Here is a 24,262-nt window from a genome sequence, read left to right as displayed (position 1 = left end):
GTATTAGACTTTCACTTAGCAGAGAATTATTGAGATTTATATCACAAGACTATAAATTCAGTTCTATTTTTTGTATTTTGCCATGCAATAAAGTGGAAAACATAAAAGGTTATTATTAAGGTTATCATTAATATTATTTATATATTCCAGTGCTTAGAAATACTACAGCAAGAACATTTACATATGCTGAAGAAGCTTGATTATAAAGCTTGGCTAAACTTATTGGAAAAGCTGCAATCATAGCTCAGTTACTTCCGAGAAAACATTTTGGGAAAACTCAGCACATTTCATTTTCCCCTCATAATTTGGAGATATCTGTCTGGCTTTGTCAAGTGCTTTGAAAGAGCATGCGAGGAAACTGGGAGTTTTACAGGTGCAAAATATGTCAAGGAATGTAAAAAGAAATGCTCTCCTTTCCCACAGATTTCAGTTTCAGTTGCTCACAAGAATTGGTCAGGCCTCTGTGAGGTCTGCTTAAACATAATTTCATTTGTATGTATCTGCTACCCCCTGCACAGTGTAGGAAATAAAGAAGAAATGAAAGAAAGCCTCAGCATATTCCTGAAATTAATTTTCATGATAGGAGCAATTGAGTCCATCTACTAAGGTACTTATAATTACATTACGTTGCTACTTGGAAGAAAAATGGCTGGCTATATTCTAAGAAAATATTAACCCCATCAGCCCAATCACAAATCACTACATTTAATGTATTCTTCCTTATATTAACACCCACAAGGTGCCCATTAGAGGCACCATCACCGCCGTCCTAAATCATTTCTAATTATCAGACGAGCAAAAACACTACGGAAATGTTATTTCACATCTTTGAATGAAAGGCTCTTTGCTTCCAAAAGACATGTCAGCACTGCATGATTTACTCCATGATTTTGTTTACTGCCTTCAACTTTCATTAGTGTTAAAAGAGCTAAGATTGTTTTCCTGACTGCTGAGATTTCCTAGGAGAGAAGAACCACACAAATACTGAACTCTCCACTGCCTGCAGTGGGCCAGGGAAGATAAAAGGTGAAAGGCAGGGTGCAACCCCCCCATGGCTTTGCTGTTTTGGGTTGTTTTGTCACAGTTCTGGCTTTCTAGGGAATGGAGGAGGAAAAGGTCAGGAGCTGTGCCATGGTTTCCCCATGCCTCATCTTGCTCCTGCCTTGACATCTCGCCCCTCTCCTGCGTCAGCCTTGGTTCAGACTCGAGGCTTTTCATTTGTCCCACATTCCTGCCATCTCCAAAAAAATAATCAGGATTTTTAAACACATATAGTGCCTGAACTCATTCTTTTATTCCCGGTAGGTGTCTCATTGAGGTTTTTGTGTTCTAAAGAGTGATTGAAATTAATGCTTGATAGATTTTTTTAGTAAAATATATTTTGTTACCTAATTTTAACTCTAAGATTTTGACTAAGTTTTTAAAAAATACTAGGAGCATTTTTCAGGAGTAAAACCTTCTAGCTGAAGAAAACAACTATTTCCTAAATCATCAGTCACTGCAGGATTTATATATGTTTAATCCTATTCAGACACACATTAATACCCTCTCAAACTAAAATAAAGAAGCAAAGTATGAGAACAACATATTACTAACAAGAGTACATTAAAAGAATTAATCTGGTGTTTCACTCCTGGAATTTTTGTGCATGATAGCATGACAAGTCCCTGAGCATGCTGATCTCATGGGATCTGCTTTGGTTTAGGGTTTGGAGCAGATGACCCCAGAATTCCCAACTTATATTACTCAATGGTCTAGATATCAGCACCCTGCAGAAAAATTCCTGGAGAAGATGGAAATTATTTAGGAAATAAAGTGTATTTCCTTGGAGGATACAGATTTTTTTTTTTTTTTAATCAGACTTGATATAAATTTTTCTTTGTAATATTATTACTTCCCTAGCAGTGCCATTATGCATAAGTGAAGCCTGACTCCCACACAGAAAATGTGGTACAGACACTGATCCCTCTAACTTCAAAAATGCTTCAAACTTTCAACTCTTTGCCCTTCAGCTCTGTGCCTGCTGCTTGCTCCCTACACACATATTGCAATATGTGATCAGGAAGCCCATGGTACCCATTCAATCATGGGAAGCAAGAGCTGGAATTTCTGGGGATGGCACTAATTTTCTCTGGCACTGGATGAATCATAACCCTTCAATATCTGGAAGAGTTATGATTCTATCTATCCATATCACAAATGTAACATACACCTTCTATTTAGAAGCTCTGTACATGATTCATTACCATGACACAGATAGATAAGAGAATCTATGGCTTTATTATCCAGGAATTGTACTATGGTGCAATATTTCACTAGAGAAAATTCAAACATTATTTTGCTAAACCTTCTCTGTGCCATTCTGCAATGTTGTTATTAACATTCACAAACAACAATAAAAACTTATGGGTATTCACAAGCAGTTGTTATATCATTTATAAGACAATGATAAAGCTGAACACTATAATCGTAATTTGTGAAAACAGAAAAAAAGGGTACCAATAGAAACCAAAATCAATTATTTAAACCACTATGAGGTACCAGAAAAAAGAACTGGTTTGACATTAAAATGATGCAACTGGTGTGCATGGGTATCCTGAAATCAAAAAGCCAAACACCAAAGCCAAGACCACTGATCTGCATCTCATCAGCATATGTTGGAGGGAATGATTAAAAGCTTCTATTTGATGTGACTCACCACAAACAAAGTATATGAAAAAATACTGTAGTGCTTCCCACTGTCACTGCCCTCATATTGGTGGGTTAGAAAAAGAAGCAAGCAAGATTCCCCCAAGCTTCTCATTTTGATTGCAAACTAAAAACAACTTCCACAACCTCCTTTTAGCTTTCAGCCACTTGTCAATACTTTGTAAGAAATGGTAAATGATTTCCAGGCTGAAATCATCCATTGAAGACAGTAAGTAACAAGCTATGAAATTTAGTAACTCTCTTTCACCTCCTTCTCCAGGGCTGGCCTTGAGCAGGAAAAAAAGCATGTTGCCAGAGAATCAGCTCTTCTGAAGCCTGTGTACTACATGCAATTCAAGGGCCAGACCATGCCTCAGTCCAGAAAACACTATAAGGGAATACATTCCCTGGCCTGGTCTTCTACTTGAGCAGCTTGGGAGTCAGAAAAACCATCATACCGGCTGTATTCCTTCTGCACACAAACAGAATGGACACCTCTTATGTATATGCAAACAAAAGAAGGGTCTATAAATCGTGTTTTCTAAATATCATTTTGTAATCTGCTTCCACTCAGAATACACAATACAGTCCAAAAGTGAAAAGATATACCTCATTTTTCAAAAATGAAAGGCAGTGATGACTTATTTGTATTTAATCTGTTGCTTACATTTTAAAAACGTTGTGAGCATTATATCCAAATAAATATTTATCACTGTAGTAAGCCTTCCTCTTGTTGTTTAGACTGTAAACCCAAACCATACCTTAGAAAGATCTTAACTACAAACAAGCATCTCAGCAGTTCACTACGCATGGAAGCAAGTCAAGCAAAAACCAAATCAAGCGTCTCCCATCTGAACAAAAATCTGGTGCAATTCACTTCAAACATGCTTCTCTCTTGGCTTCTGAAACACCACTTTGCTGCTCTCTTCTCGGTCCCCAGTTGCCTCTTTGCCAAATGTAACACATATTTATAAGAGGTTAAAATAGAAACAAAACACTACCAACAACCAACCAAACAACCCAACACTGCAGAAGGGGGAGGACAAACAGTGGAGCCAGATGTAGCAGCTTGCTTTTACTGTCTCTCTGCTCTTGGGAAAATGCAATAGTGGCTTCTGAATATTAATTGAATAAGGAGCCGTGCAAATTCCAGCTGTTGCCCGTGCACTGGGGTCTGGAAGACGGGTGTTTTCTCAGCCCCCGGTTTCATTCCTGGACTCCCAGAAACTCTGTGCATATGTAGCCCTGCGAGTTGCACAATTTGATTCTGTGATCCATCTGCGAAACTCCAGCTTCCCTGACTCCAGTGGCACATCAGAATTGTGGAAACTGTGACTGGGATAAGAATCATATTTAGTGAGGCTCTCCCCTACGAGCTGTGGGTACATATGGCAATAAAGGGACCAGGTTGTGACAGAAGAACATATGACGCAATCCCAAATTTTGGGAGAATGTGTTTAACCAAGCTGAAAGGCCATCAAGCACGTTGCTGGACAAGCATTGCCTCTCCTGATTTTCATGAGTTTGCTACCGAGTTACTCAAGCACAGGGAGTTCCAACACAAATCATCACTGCAGATGGCAATTCTGTACTGCCAATGATGTCCAACACAAGGATCACCTGAAAGGACCAGAACACCACAGCTGGGGACCACTCACACCCAGACTCAGCTTGCAGGTATCAAACCTGAGGGAGCACAAATCTGTAAGAAGTGTCCACCACTTGTTTTATGGAAAAAAGAAAAGGGAAGGAAAAAGAGAAAAGGGGTCTTTTTAGGTGTCCCATGCAAGTCCCTGCATCACTGACCAGTTTGAACTTCAGAGGACATGTGGAAATACCAGCAAGTGAAATCAGGAAGGTCTTTCAAAAGATTTTTTTAAATGGCTGGGGTCTTTATCATGTCACATTTTCTGGGTACTAGTACAATTTAATTTGATTTTAAACTGTACTATTTGATAAAATGTCCTGTTCTTTAGTTCAGTGAAGTCAAGACACAATAAATGGATTTTTAATGGATGAAAGTTCAATTTCTCTGGCAGCAGAGGCACATGAGGAAAAAAGACACTATATACAAATGATGCACTCTGTGCTGACTCCTGACCCACACCATTTCATGACAGGTATAAAAATGAAATACTGGGGGTGAGAGGAGAGGGAAGAAAAAGGAGAAAGCTTTAAATGGCAGCAATGCTAATAGCCAAACAGCATAGAAATTGTTTAGAAACAGAGGTTGATTTTTGGTTATAAAAACAGTACAGCTGAAAAAGAGCTAAGAATGTTATTTTTCTTTTCTTAATCTTCTTTTTATATGTTAGCTACTATTTCTATTCAGTGTTTGGCTTTCCACTTCAGAGTGTGTGGCTTAGTAAAGTCAAGTAAGGTGTTAGGAAGGGGGAGAAATGTAATGATTTTATTAATCTCTGTATTATGTGGTAGAATCCTTGGCAGAATATATGCAGACAATTCTCTTCCTTGTTTCTATTCAGCAGGAAATTAGTTCACCATTAGAAACATGGTTCAAGGCCATGTTTCCTCAGTCCTGTTGGAGAAATGAATCAGGAAACAAAAATAGCTCTGATGGTGCTCGTATTTATCAGGACTTGACTGAGCTGCATTAATTAAATAATGAATCTTTAACTGGAAATATGTTGCTCTGTATCTAAAGCTCTAAAAGACCATTATGAATTATTTGAAAGCTCCAAAAATACTTCAAAAATCAATTAAATGCTATTAAAACTGAATACAAATTAAAGACCAAAGCATGCATTCCTGCCTATTTACCTCAGCTAGTTCAACTCCAACTTTAAAACCTCTGCTTGCTCACCAGACACAGATTGTGGCTTTTAACATACAATGTCAACAGATTGCAACTGCTTACTCCTGCTCAGTGGCTCTGGGCTAGAAAATGCTATTTTCAGTGTTTTCCCAGAGAGGAGAAGAGCATCAGCATTTAAAGGTATCCCCACAAATGTTTATGTTTGAAGCACTGTCACTAGATCTGCCAGTGGAGGCCTTCCCTTGCCTCACTTACTCATCATGAGGCAATATTTAATCTTTCAGCTTCTTCTGGGAGGGGCTACTCTGCTGTTTCTGTCTTTGAACACCACTTGTCATGGTAATTAATGAATTTCCTATCACCCATTGCTCCTGCCAGATGTCCCCCCACCCTGCTGCTCCTCCTGATTCCAGCAGCTGTGGGGCTTTGGGGTTGCCTTTTCCATCTCTGCATCTCTGCCATTTCTGTCCCTCACACAGTTTATTTCAGCAGAGAAGACACTGGGCACGCCCTGCCTGGAAAAGCTGACCAGAGGGGCTGGCACTGGCCTTTGGTTGTCCACATGAAAGTGTGTGCCCCTTGTCCTCTCCCATGAGTGCCCATGGCTTTTGAGTCACCTTCTCATCAACACTTCGTGATGAGGGAGAAAATTTGCTTCTCTGAGAGTGCTAAGCATGCCAGGTCTGGAATGAACTGGGACTTTCTACAGTGAAATCAAAAGCACAAAACCAATTTTGGGGGGCTCCTCTCACTGCCTTAGGACCCTCACGATCTTGTGATCTCACATGCCCCCAAGGAGTACCCTGAGGTTCCTATTTGTTTAAGGACCTGTTTTCTCTACTTGATTAAAACATTTTTGAGCTTTTCAGTAGAACAGTCATATTTAGCCTTAAACCTTCATTTCCCTAACAACTGCTTCAAATACATACTGTGTTCGATTACAGTAAACCCACAAACATGAAGTTCCCTTTTCAGGTGTATTCATTTGCATCTCACGTTAAATGGTTTAAAATAGAGCCACATCATTCAAACATTAACTGAAAATTATCATTCTTAATTCTCTCACATCTTTATAAATTTTTCAGCTCACCTGTCTTCTATTATGAAATGTAATCTGGGTACCTTTATTTTACTTATAACCAACAAAGTGCAGAAAAGCTATGCATAAGCTCTGTCAATATTTTTATGAGGTTTGGTGCCTCCCCTTAGAGAAAGTACTGAAGCTTTTTTCATGTTCACAACTAACTTCTTCACAGAAACAGTAATATCTTTTCCCCTGCAGTTACAGCCAACAGCAACCTTTAAATTGCTGAGGGAAAGACATTTTGAGGTTTGAGAAACACTGTGCAGAAGGCACAAATCGCTGTCATCCTTAGAATATCTTTGTATATCCTAACCACAGGGAGTTCAATCCTGAATTACTGCAAAAATATTATGCCAGGGGCTCCCTGTGGGCCTCTACTCCAAAAATAAGTATTGATGTAATGTGCACCTAAGAGTTCACAAAACACAGGTGCTAGAAGTGTCTGGAGAAGCCGAGATTCTTAAAATGCGCTGGCAGTATTGCAATATCTCTGTTTCTAGGTAGAAAGAGAGGGCGACACAAAATGAAATAAAATTAATCATTAGGCTAAGTTATGCAGCAAGTTCTAAGCCTGTTGTAGACAGTATTGTGCAGATCAGTGGTGTTTTATATTAGTAAGAAGTGTGGATAGAGTCAATGAATCCACATTGTCAGCAAATGCTAAAGGAATGGGGAAACAGAACGCTCTGGTGAGATGCTGCAACAATGAGAGAGGAAAACCCCCATTTTTGCTGCAGTGCAGCACTACTAAGAGTTCTGGTATCTTAATTCTAGACAGATGAAACCCATGGACATGAGAGGAGACCACAGTTTTACAGAAGAGAGCCAGTCTTTGCTGTCATCCTTGATGAGAGGATCAACTGCAAGAAACATCAAGTAGCTCCTCAAAATCCAAATATTTTTGGTTTAGAGAAAGCTTATAGTGGAGACTTGCTCCATTATTATTCTCATGTGCCATCTCAGTTTAAAGATTATGGGTATCCAGAACACTTAATCTAGAAGGGGTAAAAGTGTAACATAGTGTACTAAATATTTCACCACCTTTAAAAATAAACAGACCAAAGAAAACCTGCGTATCATTATTTTGGAACTAAATGAAAACCAATTCCTTAAGAGCTTTAAACATCCTTTGTTTAATGTGGTATGTTTTGCTTTAGATATTAAACTTTCTAACTCTGAGATGAAGGTGGGGATTGCATATCCATGAAAAAGTAAAAGGGATACTATACACACATTCCACAAACGGATTCAGTTCTGTGGGCAAGTGTTACTCTCAACATTAGCAAAGCCAGCAATTTCTACATAAATTCAGCCAATCAGTACATTCTCCAATCCAAGAAAAAAAGGAAATAATGATGAACTTAAAGTGCATTTTTCTCCTAGTTAAAGGCTGCACATGGTCAGATCTTTAACATCTGCATTTCCCAAAAGGACTCATTTTCTCTGGACTGTCAGATTTTGGTTATATGTTGTGCTATCTAAAACATGCAGAGCACAGCACTGTGTATATTCCACAACTAGATTCTCCAGGCAATCAGGTGCATTTCTGGCTTATATTCTCCTAGTTTTAAATGAATTTTCTTAACCAAAAGAGTACTGATGTGGCTAACTTCTGGAAACATAAGCACAGATCCCAGTCCCACTGGCCTTTAGATCAAGTAAGAAACAGGTTAAACTGGCATCTCTTGCCATGGACCAGACAGTGATAAAAATCAATCTTAGGATTTCTGTTCAGATTCATTCTAAACTCTGTCAGACATACCTGTCTATTGAAATACATACCCACAGAAGTAAATTAAATAGAGCGACCTGCTTCCAAGCTGGTGTGCAATGCCTATCCTAAATCACCTGTATCTAAATTTTGCCCACTTGTCTTACTCCTGACTTTCACACTAAATCCCTGAAGGCAGCTGAGCTGGTCTCCTCCCTGCCCAAATATTACATATTAGAACACAAGCTGACAGTTTTCCATGCATGAAAAATATTAAACTTTTTAGCTTAGAAGATTATATATGGGGCTTCTCAGAGGCAGTGAGAATTGCTTTGGGGCTGCTACCAGGAAGATGATGGAACCTTGACAAAGCCATACAAACCAAACCCATTAAATGTGGGATGCCATGAATCCCAGATTCCCTCTCTTCCTTCTGCAATGCAAGGTAGGACAGAGTAGTTTAGAGTCAGCACCTAACACATGGTACACCTGCATACAAAAACCCTTTAAACGTTTAAAAAGCCAAGTGTCTACAGGCAAGAGCCACTCAGAGTTACAATAGTGAAGACTGTGATTGAGGATATATTCTCCCCAGCATAATTTCTGCCAAGAAATTACTGAGATTACAAAATTGTTGGAAAGAAATTTATGGAGGAATTGCTTTTTGGAGTCATCTTGAATTAATAAATAATAGGTACCTTTCTGAGATATCTGTTTTAGAGCTGCATACAGCTGGATGAAAACTAGCACTATGGTTCAATTTATTTACCATTAGTTTCTTTCTTTCTCTCTTTCTCTCTTTAAAGTCTAACACACAATTTCAGAATACTGTGAAAGACTCCTTAATTTGCTTCTGTATTGTGTAAAGCAGATGTCCTGTCTTTGCAAACTGATTAGTAAGTGGTTTATATTATTCCAGTGGTTGTCATCATTATTGCAGAAATGTTGAGCGAGGCTGCTGTCTGCTGCTTTTAAAAACATCTAGAATGACAGACTGTCTCCTTCAGAAGTGATTCAGGTGTGTAAAACACACTTTTCTGGAGAAAACAGACCAAATAATATTCTATGAAGCAGCCCATCATGTTTCAGGTAGAGGGGCATTTTCAGGATCACAGCAGATAGAGTATAAAACCAGCACAGCCTCTGGACCGTGACTCAGGACCCAAGTCTTTTTCCAGGCCCTTGTCCAGAAATTTGGTCTTTGACAAATCCTTTTCCTGGCAAAAAAATCTCAGATGTATTATCCTAGTAGTAGCTAAAACTAGGCAGCCTTCTATAGTGCCCACTCTTCTTCCATCACCTGTGAAAGGCCTCCATGGATGAACATTTAAGGCAGCCACAATTGTCTACAAGGTCCAGCTGGGGTGGGTCTTGTCAGGAGCTGCACAGGCAGCTTAACATTCAAATTAATTGTTTTTGTTGGAGAGGGTGAAACGAAGTCTGGGTCTCTTATATGTTTGTTCATCAAGCAACTGAAGTTGATTGAGCTCTCTGAACACTAGTGCACTAGAAATTAATGCTAATTATAGCTCTAGAAGGTTAGATATGTTAAATCTGCTTCTAGATGTCCTGACAGTCGGGAAAGAAAAAAGATAGGTGGGCATTTAGTTGATTCTAAAGATATACTTCACCACTGGATCATCACATAGGAACCAAGAAGTTCTTCTTTTTCCATGTCCAAACTTAGAGTGCAGTAGAGGTGGTTACAAATACTGAAATCCTGCAAGAGCCACAAATTACTACTGCAATCATTGCAAAATACAGCCATGTGGTTTTTGCTTCTGCAGGATGTGACAAAAAATTCTAACTTGCTCACTTTGGGGCACAAGTTGTGCAAACCTCAAAACAAGGGCATTTTGTTTGGGGTTTTTGGTTTAACTTCACACAAATGGTTCTTAAAGCAGGAGGAACTGACCCTTCTCTTTTGTCAGCATTCAGATTTCCTGACTGCATTGTTAAACAGAGAGAGCCTGTGTCAGCACACATTCACAGGGTAATTTTGGTTGGAAGGGACACCTTGAGGTCACCTGGTCAAGCCACCCTCAGAGCAGGGCCAACTAGATCAGGTTGCTCAGGGCTGTGCAGATATTTCAGCATCTCCAAGGACAATCCCTCTGGGTTCCTGTTACAGTGTTTGACTACACCATGGTGGAATTTTTTCTTTTATCAACATTTGCCTTTCCAAGCCAACACCTTGTGCTTGTTGCCTCCAGACCTACGTACTCTGTGCACCTCTGTGAAAAGAGTCTTTCTCTATTGTATTTGTAACCTGTCAGTATTTCAGAACACCCTTAGGACTTGCCTTTCCCCTTCTCTGCCAGAATAAGGCAGTCCTTTGAGCCACTCCTTCTGCATCATGTATTCCATATCCCTGACTACCTTGGAGTTCCTCTGCCAAACTCCCCCCAACAGGGGGGAAAAAACAGTTTCTTGTCCTGGGGAGCTCAAAACTGGACACAGGTTATAGATGTGGACTCACAGGTAACAAACTAAGAAACAATCCCTTTTGCTGGCCTGTTGCCTAGCCTTTTAGGACACCCTAATATTCTTCTTCTGTGCTGCCAAGGTGCAAACCTGACTCCTATGCCACTTTCTGTCCAGTCAGACCCTCCCCCAGGGCTCTTCCTATAAGGAAAATTATATTTAAGTCCCATGGAAAGACATACATGCACAAAAGGTTAGACAGCTTGCAGTCATTGTTAGAAACAAAATAAACCCATAAGCACAATATCTAATGTCTGTATGATGAGATCAAGGGAAGAAGATCATAGAAACATAGAAATTAGGTTGGAAGGGACCTTTAAAGATCACCTTGTTCCAACACCCCTGCCATGGACAGGGACACCTTGCACTGGACCAGGTTGCTCAGAGCCCCATCCAACCTGGCCTTGGACACTTCCAGAGAATGGGTTGACAACAACTTGTTTGGGTGACAAGATGCCAAGCCAAAGCAAAGTGTGGCAACACAACTCTAGGTAATTAAATATTATAAAATCTGGACAAATATTTTCACCACATACCTCACACACAAAATATAAAATTCAATTATCTTGTCTTAGCCTCTAATTTGACTCAGAAATACACAGACTCTATTATTTCAAAGGCACTTTAGGACAATAACATCAAGACAAATTATTCTTAAGACAAAGCAGAAGACACTCTCTATCCCTTACACAGAACTGAATCAAAGGCCCAGATTCTGACACACTCTCCATCTCAGCACATTTTCAAAGTAGAAGCACAGAGCCAAACTTAGATTTTTAAATGAGTCATTCATAACCAGCAGTTCACAGAATTTTCATCTTGAAGCCTTTCAGAAGTATCTTTAAAAAAAGAAAAAGCATTTTCTGAAATACTTCAACAGAATTTTTATCTTAGGACTCCAAGAAAGCATTAGGAGGTAAGATCTCACAATTTTTCTACCACTACAAATGTCCTCCCCATTTTAAAGACAAACAAGCTTTCCAAGAAACCCAAGAATACATAGAAAACCAAGAATAACTCTAGCTGCTAAATCAAATTTCTGATACATAGGAAAATAATCCTCAAAATGTATCAGAGCAAGCCAAACAAATTTAGTCCTGCCTGCAGAGGACTAGAAAAATTCAAGAGCACTGTTGTTTACCTCAGATTACCAATTTTCTTTAGAAAACCAATTTCTCAGTGAGAGTGCAAACTTGTCCATCTACTGAGGTAGATTCAATAAGGGTAAACATATATTTTCAAGCATCCCTTAATCAGTTAAAACTTCGGTGATTTACGGTTTGGTTTTTTGGGTTTTTTTTTGGTACTTTGATGAATGTTAGAAAATTATACCCATGAACCATTTTTGCTCTTCCCTTCTGTTAGCAGCTAACCTGAGCTATATTACAGGACTGACACCAAAATCTGCCTCCTAATATTTTCCTAATCTAGCCTGTTCCAAGATCAGCCTCTCTGCAGATGTATGTACACATGTGTGTATATGTGTATAAAATACACCCAAACAACCACTTCCACAAAGAGCATACACCTTCTTGGCTGACAAAACTCTGACTCTTTTCATTTAGGACTATGAGAAAGAAGCTTTTCTCTGGACATTCTTCTATTTGTAAACAACATACCTTTAATAAAAAAAGCCCTGAAATTTAAAGACTATCATAAAAAATGTCAACATTTTCACTACCCTTTTGTTTCAAACAGCACAAGTAGCCAGACCAGACATTTCAGTGCAGGCATTAAATCCGAATGCCTTTTGAGGCAGAATTCTATGAATGCACTCTGGCTTATAAAAAATGTATTAGATGATAGCTCTGAAAAAGGCTCTGAGGCGTAACATGGTCTATCATGTTGTGCATGCATGAGTTAGCTTTTACAAGATCAGAACCAGAAGCGAAGATGAATGCTATTCATTGTAAGCCCAAAGCTTTGGAAGTTCAGCATCTCAGCGCTCGGGGGTGAGTACTAGAGCTATTCAAAAAAAAAGCACATTCTTTAAAGCATCGTCCAGCTTTTAAATGTTTGGCACATGTGCCCACCCTCGGTTCTTGATAGCACGGAACTGGGACTGCAGCAGAACAGGCAGAAGGCCACTGCCTGCTGACCACTTCTCCCTGCTCCCCACAGCCCCACTGAGCTGATTTTGATATGAGAAGGTCAGCAGTGTTCTTGTTAGTAGGTTTTAGAAAGTCAAATATCATTTGACAGAAGAAAAGCAATGACTTCACACCGGGTGTAAAGAGGAACAATTCTGGCAAGGACTCATCCACTTACTGTCAAAGAAAATTACATACAATTTACTATTTTGACATTCTGGAGTGTGTTCGACACATTATTAGGATTTGGAGGTCTTAAAGAGAAGCAATTCAAATGAGCATTAAACTAAATGGATTTTCTTTGATGAAATAATGGTAAATAATAATACAGATAACTTTGGTTGTTTGCAAAATAGCTTGTTCATAGTCAGCTGCCCACATTATTTTGAAAATATCCCAAAGTTCAGGACAAACCTTTTTTCAGCTCCTGGATGCTTTAAGGAGCTAACAGTGAGTTATTATTCCTATTATTCAAACTATTACCTGCATTATGTGACAACATACATGGATAAAATTGCACAGAATCCTGAGAAAATGTACATTTCAAAATTATCTTTGCATTTTTCTGCTGACTCCAAGTAACACTCCAGGACCACAGCTGACAAAAGCCTCAACGTGGCAATGTCCCCACAAATGTACCTTCCTCAGACGTCTCCTCTGTGTTTTCCCTTGTGAGCCAATAGCTCTTCTTTGCCACCAAGCTGATGTGTCAGCTGTGACTTTCCGAGTAGCTCTGAGTAATGGGATCAGCTAATGTTCAGCACACGGAGAAATTCCGTATCATTCTCCTCTCTAAAAATACCACTGGCTGCCGCTAGAGCTACTCAGCAGTGATGAATAGCTGAAGGGACAAGCAGGTCTCTAAATTTGCTTCATATCTGACAGCCCTTCATCAGATATGGGTAATGGATCCTACTTACTCCAGACTACTGTATACTGCAAGGCACTTTCCCACCGCGAGAATATATACACTCGGTATGGGCTTCCTAATGATCGCGATTTTTTTCTTCCCCATTAAGTCAAGCTGATTACACATTAAAAAGCTGTTAGTAAATTTTGAAACGTTACTAATTCAGGCAAAAAAAGGCATGTTTGGTCTTCAAATGCACCTCCACGCCTCTATCAGAGAAGGTCTCAATTGACTTCTAGGGATTTGCCTCGAGTGTTGAAAGTGTGCGCATCTTATAAATGCACACAGCTAATTATCTTCAATGACTTTAGCAGATTCACTCACTTAATACACGGGTATGTCTTTCCTGGGTATACAGCTTTACAGAATTTTATTTCCTGAAGGTCATTTGATGGCTTTATGTGATTTTTTTTTTGTGTTTGTGTGTGTGCATTTTTAATAAGGTCCCATTTCTGAATCAGGAAAAAGAGCATTCAGTGAGACAAAGCGTATTTACTGCATATCTAGGGATCTCCAGATTGGCAATTATATCATAATTGTTTTTAAATTCTAAAAAAGGGGGTGGAGTGGGGAGGTAAGAGATAATTAAGTCACATGAACAGGACCCAAATTGCATTTGCTCTCATTTTTGTTGTGAACAATATCAGTTTAATTGAATCATCTGTAATTCTTCTTACTTATTTTTTTCTTTTTTTTTAGCCTGCAGGAATGCACACGAGACATTATGAGAGGCTGGCTGGAAAATGTCTTGAGAGCAGAGATTGCAAATATCCATAGGATTTTTCAGAAATCAACAGACATGTCCATGTATGTGTGTGTGTGTGTGTGTGTGTGTGTGAGTGCACAAACGTGCCAGGGAGGGTGGAGAGGAGGGATGGCCTGTGGCAAATTGGTGTCTGTCAGCTAGCAAACCTTGATTTCACTATTAATGTCATGGTTCACCACACAGAAGCTTTCAGCAACCATCAGTTGTGCTACACACACACACACACACACACACACACACACATGCACACACATACACTCATATATATATATATATATTTATATATATATATACACTGGCTGCCTTCAGTCAAGCTGGCCTGTCATATTCAATGCATCAATGAAACAAGCAGAGTCTCTCCTAACTTGATTAGCAAAGCATTTTTCAGTAATAATTTGACTAACATTAGTTTCTGTGTTTTTAATAAGGAGAAAATCTTCATTATTTGGTTAATGGAACAGACCATCAGTGAACTGAAATCAAATCATGTTGCTTGCAGTTAACACCAGAACTACAGAAAAAGCTAAGGAAATAATAATAGCACCTAATACATAATCTTTCTAGTGCAAACTGAAAGATTTGAGCATATTTGGGGGCTTCATGAACTGAAACACCATCTTTAAAAAACTGCATTGCTGAATAAGGGTGGAGCAACTGATGTAATCTACCTGGAGCTGTGCAAAGCATTTGACACTGTCCCACACAACATCCTTGTCTCTAAACTGGATGGATGTACCACTCAGTGGATAAGGAATAGGCTGGATGATGCACTCAGAGTTGCAGTCAATACCTCGACATCTGAATGGGGACCAGCAACGAGCGGTGTTTCTCAGGTGTCAGAATTGTGACAATCATCTTGTTTGGTGACATGGACAGTGGATTGAGTGCAGCCTCAGCAAGTCTGCCGAGGACACAGAGCTGTGTGGTGCAGCTGACATGCTGGAGGGAAGGGAAAAACATCCAGAGGGACCTGGATGTGTTGGACCAGGCAAACCTCACTAAGTTCGACAAGGCCAAGTGCAAGGTCCTGCACGTGATTCAGGGCAATCCCAATCCCAAGCACAGTCTGGGTAGAGAATGCCCTGGGGAGATGTGGAGGTGCTGATGGACAAAAAGCTCAATGTGACCCATCAATGTGCACTCACAGCCCTGAAAGCCAAACATGTCCTGGGCTGCACTGCAAGGACAAGGACCTGCTGGAGCAAGTCAGGAGGAGGCCACAAAGATGCTCAGAGGGCTGGAGCACCTCTGTTATGGAAAAAGGCTGAGAGAGTTTGGGTTCTTCAGACTGGAGAAGTCTCTGGGAAGACCTTAAGGCACCTTTGAGTACTTCAAGGGAGCCCACAGTAAAGCTAGAGAGGGACTTCTGACAAAGGCTTCTAGCAATAGAACAAGTGGTAATGGCTTTAGACTGAATGAATTAGGTTTGGATTGGACATCAGGAAGAAATTCTTTACTGTGAGGGTGGTGGGGCACTGAAATATATCGCCTAGACAACCTTTGGGTGCCCCATGCCTGGAGGTGTTCAAGGCCAGTTTGGATGGGGCTTGAATAAGCCTGGTCTAATGGAAGGTGTCCCTTTATGGTTGAAATTAGAGCATATTTAAGGTCTCTTTTAACCCAAACCATTCTATGACACTCTTACAGATAGCCATGCATAATTCTCCTTTTACAGACTGAGTAACCTGACCAAAGTAATAACCTAGGTCTGAGGCAAAGGACTGAAATTAATCTGGGTCTGCTGAGTCTCTTAATAACCCTGTAACCACCAAACACTCTGTCCTTGTATCTTTTCATTACAGCTTATTTAAGGTGCAAGTTTTTGACATTGTGCTGTGGAATTCTTGGTTCCCCAGACAGTAAGCAGCAACCCAGTGAAATCTTTAAAATAAAAAGTGCATTTCCTTCCTTTCCCTCGAAGAGCACTAAAAATTGCAGGACAATTTTTACTTCCCTATCTAAAACACTTTTATGAAAATTTTGCTAGTCATTGGACAGTTTTGTTTCTTATTTGGTTATAAAGTATGAGGCCAGATTTCGCTCTCCTTTACAGCAAAATGAATTTATAATACTGTAAAGGAGAAGAAGACATTGCTACCAGTTCTGCCAGCCTCACTGGCCAGGTAGGTTAACATTGCTTCTGGCAGTCCCAGAAAACTCTGCAGAGCCAAAGTCCACACCATAAATAGCTTCTGTGACAAAGGCTTTGTAAGTGACACCTTTAATGATCTGGCTATTTATAGGTTTCAAACCAGGACAAATGATGGATTCCTTGGCAGCCGCTTATCCTTACCCTTGCTAAGTGTATGGGGAGGGAGGAGGAGAAGGTCTGAGCATATTTTTTCACCTTTAGCCTGTGCTATCAGCTACTGAGCAAGGACTAGCTGCTGAGCAAACTGATGGTGAGCAGGATGACATGCAAAGCCTAGGAGCCTGCCAGGAGCACTGTCATGTGTATCAACAAGCTGCATTTGGAAAAAAAGAGATCCTGGAATGGGTTTCCAATGCTGTTAAGCACATCCAGCCCCAGGTAGAGCCAACATGCTCAGCTTCCAATCAGCCATCCAGAAGATGCAGTCAAGTATCAGAAGTGTTCAACAATAATCAACAATAAACAATCTCAACAAAATCAGTTGAGTCTGCTGGATGTTGAATGACCTGCAACACTAGGTTGCTCATTTAGGTGTCTAAACGCAAACCAACAAATGACAGGCTCTTTTGAAGTCAAGTCCTTTGAGTCTCATTCCCCAAACCCTTAAAGAAATTATTTGACATCTCTTTAGTTGCAACAAGGGAGCTTGAGATGCAAGGAGTAAACTCATGAATGCTTCTGTGCTTTGAACACCTTGAGGGCTGATTTGTACAGATACTTCAGCCTATCAAACCCCAATGTAAAACTACTGCCAGAAAATATTCTTCAGCTTTCTACACTAGAAACTATCCAGTTGTTTCATTAGACTGGTCACAGGCTAGAAAAACCTCAAAGGACATCGCTGTAAACATTCCTGAACAAACCTGTAGGATGGACAAAACTGGTTCTTGCAGAAAAAATACTGGAGTGAGTGGTAGGTAGAGAGCAGCTGCAGAACAGGGCATTAAGTCAGCTCCACTGCAGTCACAGTGAACAAAGGCTTTTTTGCAACACTCTAATACACACACATAATATGACTCACTTTATTAGAGTCTTTAGAAATCATGACCCTTCTAATATGAGGCAGTGTTGCTCGGTAAGCAACATGGACAAGAGCCCAAAAATCAAACAAGCACACTTCTATATACTCCAGTAATTTGCCATTTTACTTAGCTTAATGAATTTTACAGTGCCTAGGAGAATAGAAATGATGGGTTATGAACTCAATGATATATCCTCAGATGCCATTTAGAAAGGCAGACATGGAGCATTCTGTGTTTTTCTGTGTTTATGGATGTGCATAAATATGTATATCTATATATATATATACAAACACATATATGTTACATATGTATGTATGTCCATATATATTTACATAAGAAGCCATGTTCTAAATTATGAAATTAAAGGTTGGTAGACATGGTTACAGTACAAGCTTGATCTAAGATACTGCAAACAACACTCAAATCACTCCCAACCCTGAATAGCATTGCTCTTTTTAGTGCAATATTTAATGCAGTTTAAGTGAAGCTGGTAAGATAATGGTGCTACAGTGAACATTAATAGTGGACAGGGTATACATAATATCAAAATAAAGTGAAATGAGAAAAAAAGTCAGTCTGTAAAAAGCTATGTTAATATTTGCTTCTGCTTTTTTTCTGTAAATGCAGATGAAGATGCTGATACAGATCTTTAATGCTCTTAAATTGTCATCATGCTGCATGTAGTAGCAGTGTATGAGATTGTTTGATCATATCATCGTAAAATGCTTCTGAAGTGTGCTGTACCTTTTTTCTTTTTTAATGTCTGGTTTCATTCACCCTTGACCACCTTTGTTCTATTCTAAATCATGACAGAGATGGATTGAGGGAAAATGAAACTAAGCCCAAGACACACCTGCTGCATCAGATCCTTGAAAAGTATTGAAGAGAACGTTTGCAGGGGGCCCTTAACTGCAAAATCCAACAAATACACCAAAGCCCCATATGTTCTCCCTTGCTCCCCTTTTCTGTCTCTGAAAACAAAAATTGCTTCCTGAAAAAACCTTTTTAATCTGTGGTAACGAGGTTCCAAGAATTCATGGGCTTTGCAGACTGCAAACAGCCCAAAGCTCACTCAAGAAGGAAGAGTCAAGTCCAGAGGTGATCACTGGCTACAGAGAACCTGTGGGTCGCACTGGGGCTGGAACAGAAGCCTCTGGTATGTTCAGGGAACCAAGGAGGCCAGTTCCCAGCACATGAGAGTGGCAATGTTTAAAACAGGCTACATGTGTGCTCTGAGGCCGCTCCTGTGCTCCTGTGAATGTGCCCTGGGTGAAGAGCATGCTCAGGAGAGATGCTTCTAGCCATGGTGGCAAGAGCATTACAGCAGGGGACCACTGGTAAGAGCAGGCTGCAGACGTGATGGAAGGACACTCTGATAGCCCAAAGGGTTTCCTGTCAGTTTTCCAGGAACCCACAAAGCTGTTGCCTGAAAGAACTCAGCCCTCAAAACTCTTACTGAGAAATGGAAAACATGTTTTTTGAACATAAAATTCAAATTTTTGGGAAAACTTGTTTTAAACAGACAACCATCAGCTCCTGATTGACTTGGGCTCACAAGAGAGCAGCATTAGCTCAGTACTGAACTGACTATGTGTTGCTGGCTGCCATCAGCAGATGTACTTTACAGGTGTTTAGTTATGCTCACTCACATGTAAGCAATTTCATGATTTAAAAACCAAAGCTGATTGACTGAAACAAAAAGTTTGAAAAAGTCACATTTTTCAAGCTTATTGCAGAAAAATACCTTGTCTTCTAGGAAGCGACTAATGGTATGCATAAATGATTTTTCCATTTCAGGAAAAACGTGAAATCTCAAAGTGCTAAGAATTGCTTCTGATGGTCCAGAAGGCATCCCTTCTCACCCCATATTCATTTGTAACTGTAAAAGCCTTAATGAGTAAAGCATCATAATTTCCAATTTTAACCTTCTTATTCTCTTCCCTGAGGTAAGAATGCAAAAATAACATTAGCTGGCTTCACCCAATGTCTAGAATTACTGCTTCTCTACATAATGCTGTATTACAATCATGACAATAATAATTCACCATATTTGAGCTAAAAGGTGGTCACAGCACCCTCAGGAACCCTAGGAAAATCCACATTAAGATAAAGCACCACTACTCTCCAATCTGAGAAGGATCTGTCTGGTAATATTGTACATCTGAATCTCAGTGGTTCCTCACTCTGCTTAATTAAAATGCTCATTACCTATGCTTTTAGAACTTTCAGCATCTCTAGAATTGCTCTGCACAGTATAACCTTGGCTTTAAAGAAGATGAAGGACTGTCATAACTTCAAATACCCCATCAGAGAAACCTCCAGCCATAACCCAAGCCACAAATAGTCCTTGCATCCAGTGCAGTGGAGAGACAACTTCAGCATAAAATGCTCCACCAGTGAAGGGAGTAGCTGGTGTTCAGCATACAATTTCACAGAGTGTATAAAACAAAGTCTGAAGCAAAGACAGGTAAAAACAATATTGAGTTTGTATATTCAAATAAAATTTTTTTTTTCTAATTTGATACATAGAAACAAGTGACTTTGGCTGGCTGGCAATTCCCGGTGGTTTACCCACAACTTCATTACTAGAATTGGAATGCAGCATTGTTGGATTAAGTCATTTCCAGTGTTACTTAGTTCTGCTACAGAATGTAGCATGCGAATACATTGTCTTAACTGTTATGTTCTTAAACTACATTTGTGATAAACTCGCATTCTTAAAAGTTGATGCAATTTCCCAGTTTGCTCCTGACACTGCTCCCATATCTCCAGCCTCTAAGTTCATTACTCATTCTTGTGATGTTTCTTCTGCTGGCTAGGATTATCCCAGAGAGTTATTTGGGTATAAGAAAGCAAATGAACTTGAATAAGAGGTCAAAGGCTAAGACTGGTATAAGCTGTCTTGGGTAAATGACATAACTTTACCAAACCAACTGTTTCTCCACAAAAATGCAGTCACAGCATAGACAGAGCCACCTCTTCCCCTTAGAGCTTAGAACAGGCACACCAGACTTTCTCAGCAGTCAGGGAATCCATTGCTTGGGCTCTGCTTCTTTTCTTTAACTTTCCTTCTCTTGAAGTTCAAGGTTTGCCAGGCTACAATAAAAATCATCCTGTGTCTGCTCCCTATAATAACCAAAGGGGATCCTGCAGGTATGACCAAACATAAGAAAAATTAACCTGAAGTTGCAAATCTGTGGATGATGCTCTGAGAAAGGCAGAAAAATGGCTTGGTTTAGGCTGTGCTTCTCTTTGCTCAATGAACCCTTCTGTCTCTTTGAAGCAACCAGCAAATAACTCATGACATGCAAAAGCTTCTGATTGCAGTGGAGGAAGAGCTCAACTCTTGGTCCAGCCAAGGTGGCTCAGCTTTGCTTGAGCCATCTTGGAAGCAAGCACAGAATTCTCTCAGCCTTTCTGACTCCAGCTCAAACTGTTAATTTTAAAAGAGCAGAAGCAAAGAACTTGTTCATACAAAAGCTTTTTCAGCTGGAGCCAGCAGAAAAAGGTAAAGGAGAATAAAATGTCAAAACTTTTGATTCATGTCTCTCAGTAAATGTGTTTTGCTGTAATATTACTATTATTTTCAAAAGCCCAGAATTTAACTCTTCCAGCTCTCCCAAACTGACACAAGAAATAATGGTTTTCCTCCTAAAGATTTGTTCTTTTAATCACTTTAGTTCCTTCTTCTGCACATTCAGAAATGGTGTTCCCAGCATTGACAGTCAAAGAACAATGTAATTGTTGTTTACAGAATACTGTTTCTCAGCAGAGGAATGGGAAATCTCTGGATTTATAGAATCTGCGTGGTTTACCACATTTTGTCTGTCTTCTGACTGATTGGCCAAAGTTTATAATGGCTTGTAGCATTGTGAAAAACCAAATCAAATAGAAGAGGGTGGGTGCTCAAATTAACTCTTTATACACCTTGCTTTTAGAAATCATTCATAAAACACTGAACACAACATTATCTGAACATAAATACAGCCTCAGTATACTTTGTTGGCAGTGACAGCCAAGATCAATATTGGAGACCAAATGCCAACAGTAAAAGGGTATGTCAGTCAGTATTTCACTGACTAACTGCCCTTATCTGAAGCTCTCATGCTTCACTGGGTGAAAATACAGCCATTGATCTTAGTGTCACAACTCAAATTCTTCATATATCAACTAGTTTCCCCCCCATCCCCCCTTCTCAGCTGAATTTCTGGGCCACTATTCATTTTTATAATCAATATTTCTATCACTCTCACATGAACTACACTTTTATTATATTAACCTTTAAGTACAATTTTTAACATATCTGTTTGGTGTAATGTCACATGTTTTAACTCAACATCTCTTTTACAATTGCCAGAGAAACTGATGAAGTTCAGGTTCCTTTGAGCGTTTGTGGCAAAACTACTCTGATTAGCAGATAAATCTCCCCTGTGCAGTGCCCGAGGAGCTCTCTGTGGCTGTGCAGGTGTGCTTTCAAGGATTTGGCTTCCCTTTCCAGGAATCCTCAGCTCAGCTGTAAGAATTTTTCTCTGAAGAGTTTTTCTTAGCAATTGATCTGACTGCTTTACCTTAAAGCATTTAACTGTTGGAAATTAGCATGACAAAAATCCAGCCATGCAACCAGTTTTATGTCTGAAGGAGATTGACTGTTCTGCTAAACAATCCTGAGTATTAGGAGAGGGTTTAATGTATGTAGTGTATATGGATCAGGTCTCTGGCTTGCTTTACAGTTTCTGAATTTCACTTTTCCTGTTTGCAAATTGCAAATATGAAGTACAGCCTACTTTGGTTAATTAATTTGGATTTAAAAATCAATGAAACCATATTCCAGAAGTAGTAAATGTAATTGTCTGATCTACATTAAATGCTCTGTGAGATTACACATTAATAAAGTACTTGAAGTTAAATGCTCCGAGATCTTTAAATAAAAAAAACATTAGATGGACGATAAAAAATATACAGGCATTGTAAAATATATTACTGTCTTAGGGAGTAAGTTTAAACTAAAGATTTGAGGGAAATTATTAAAAACCGCAATAAAACTTTCTCCTTCTCTGCTACCATAACATAACACTTCTCACTAGCTCGTTCACTCAACTTAGTAAAAATTACAGAAAACTATTACTCCTGTCTGTCTTGGAACTAATACAAACAGGGTAATTCCTTGATTATTTGATTATCAGAAATAGGTTCCTTAAGCTATGTGGATTTTACTGCTCCAGAGACCTTTCCAATCTTTAAGAACTAACAGAAACTAAAATCAGTGAGACACACTATGCAATGCAAAGACTATTTTATTTTTTTAAAAATTATAATTATTTAAAGTTTCAGCGCATCATGTTAGGACTACAATTTTAATGCTGAACTTGATGTCTCCCAAAGGAAATCATTCTACCCCAAAATGTTTCATCAATTATTGCGTTGTTCCATCATTATCCAAATTGTCAAAGCAATTTCATTATAAATCCCACATAAAGTAGCACTAAGGGGTAATGGCAAAATGGCTTCAGTCCCTGTAGGACCATCTCAAGAAAAATAATTTCAGGCAGAGAGGAAACAGCACTTTGTTCTTGTGCTGTGGGAGGGAAGTTTTCCTTTCTTGGCTATGCCTCCACAACACAAAAAATCCCCACAAACGGGGACTGCTTTAGCAAGAAGCAGGGAAAACTGCACGCTACACACCAGTTGGTTCATTTAGGGATCCACAGCAAAGGTTTAATGACAACGGGACTGATTGGAGCTGGATGTGTAAAGAGGCTTAATTTCTCAGCTGCAGACAGCTCTTCAAGGGAAGAATGTGGTGGGAGGATGGGAGGGAAAAAGAGCGTGTGCCCACGGGCCAGCGTGCACAGACGGGTAGGGTGGAGACGTCTTTTTGTACATAAATAACCTCTCAGTTACAGTCAAAGTTTTCCTTTATTTGTCCAATAGCATCAGTACACAGACTTCAAAAAGTAAGAGATGTCTGGGCTGCTTTCTCTAATGGAACATAGGAAAGTATAAGGTGAGGATTCCCTTCAGAGCAGGGAGAAGTCATGAAAATACTTATTTTTAAAAAATTAATTCTGAAAAATTAAAATACTAATTGCACAGCATCCACGTACATAGGTCAGGAAGACAAAAACCACTGACCTTTTTTATGGTTAGAAAAATATTTTGGGTGAAGGAGTGGCAGAAAAGGTGCAAAGTCAAAAACAAATATAAATAAATAAAAGGGTAAGGAGAACTTTACAGACCATGAAATACCCACTCATGCAGCAGAAAAAATAACCCATCCCTAGACAGCCAACATTCAGAAGAAACTTAAAACATGAATATACAAAGAATGCAATCCTGTTTTAACTGATGAACACAAAGAAAGGCAATAAAGTGGTTGCTGGTTGGGGGAATTTTTGTTCTATTTCTGGCTCTTACAGTAGGAAAATCACTTCTCTGTGCCACAACAGAAGAATATGAAACATTATTACAGAACTGCATAAGGGAATTTTTGAGGCTTACTTAACATATAATGAAGGGTTTGAGGTTCTTGTGTGAACACCACCACAACAGCAACTAATATAATTAAAGACCAATTTTTAT

The 24,262-nt window shown here is 39.4% G+C and overlaps 1 protein-coding gene across 7 annotated transcripts in view; it reads right to left on the bottom strand.

Annotated features, from left to right (window-relative positions):
- Nucleotides 1-24,262, bottom strand: part of LOC131592837 (CUGBP Elav-like family member 2) — a 370,538-nt gene that overhangs the window by 146,062 nt on the left and 200,214 nt on the right. The window lies entirely within an intron of this gene.

This window comes from Poecile atricapillus, chromosome Z (assembly GCF_030490865.1).
Source record: "Poecile atricapillus isolate bPoeAtr1 chromosome Z, bPoeAtr1.hap1, whole genome shotgun sequence".
Classification (NCBI taxonomy): Eukaryota; Metazoa; Chordata; class Aves; order Passeriformes; family Paridae; genus Poecile; species Poecile atricapillus.
This window is presented reverse-complemented; position numbering and strand designations above follow the sequence as displayed.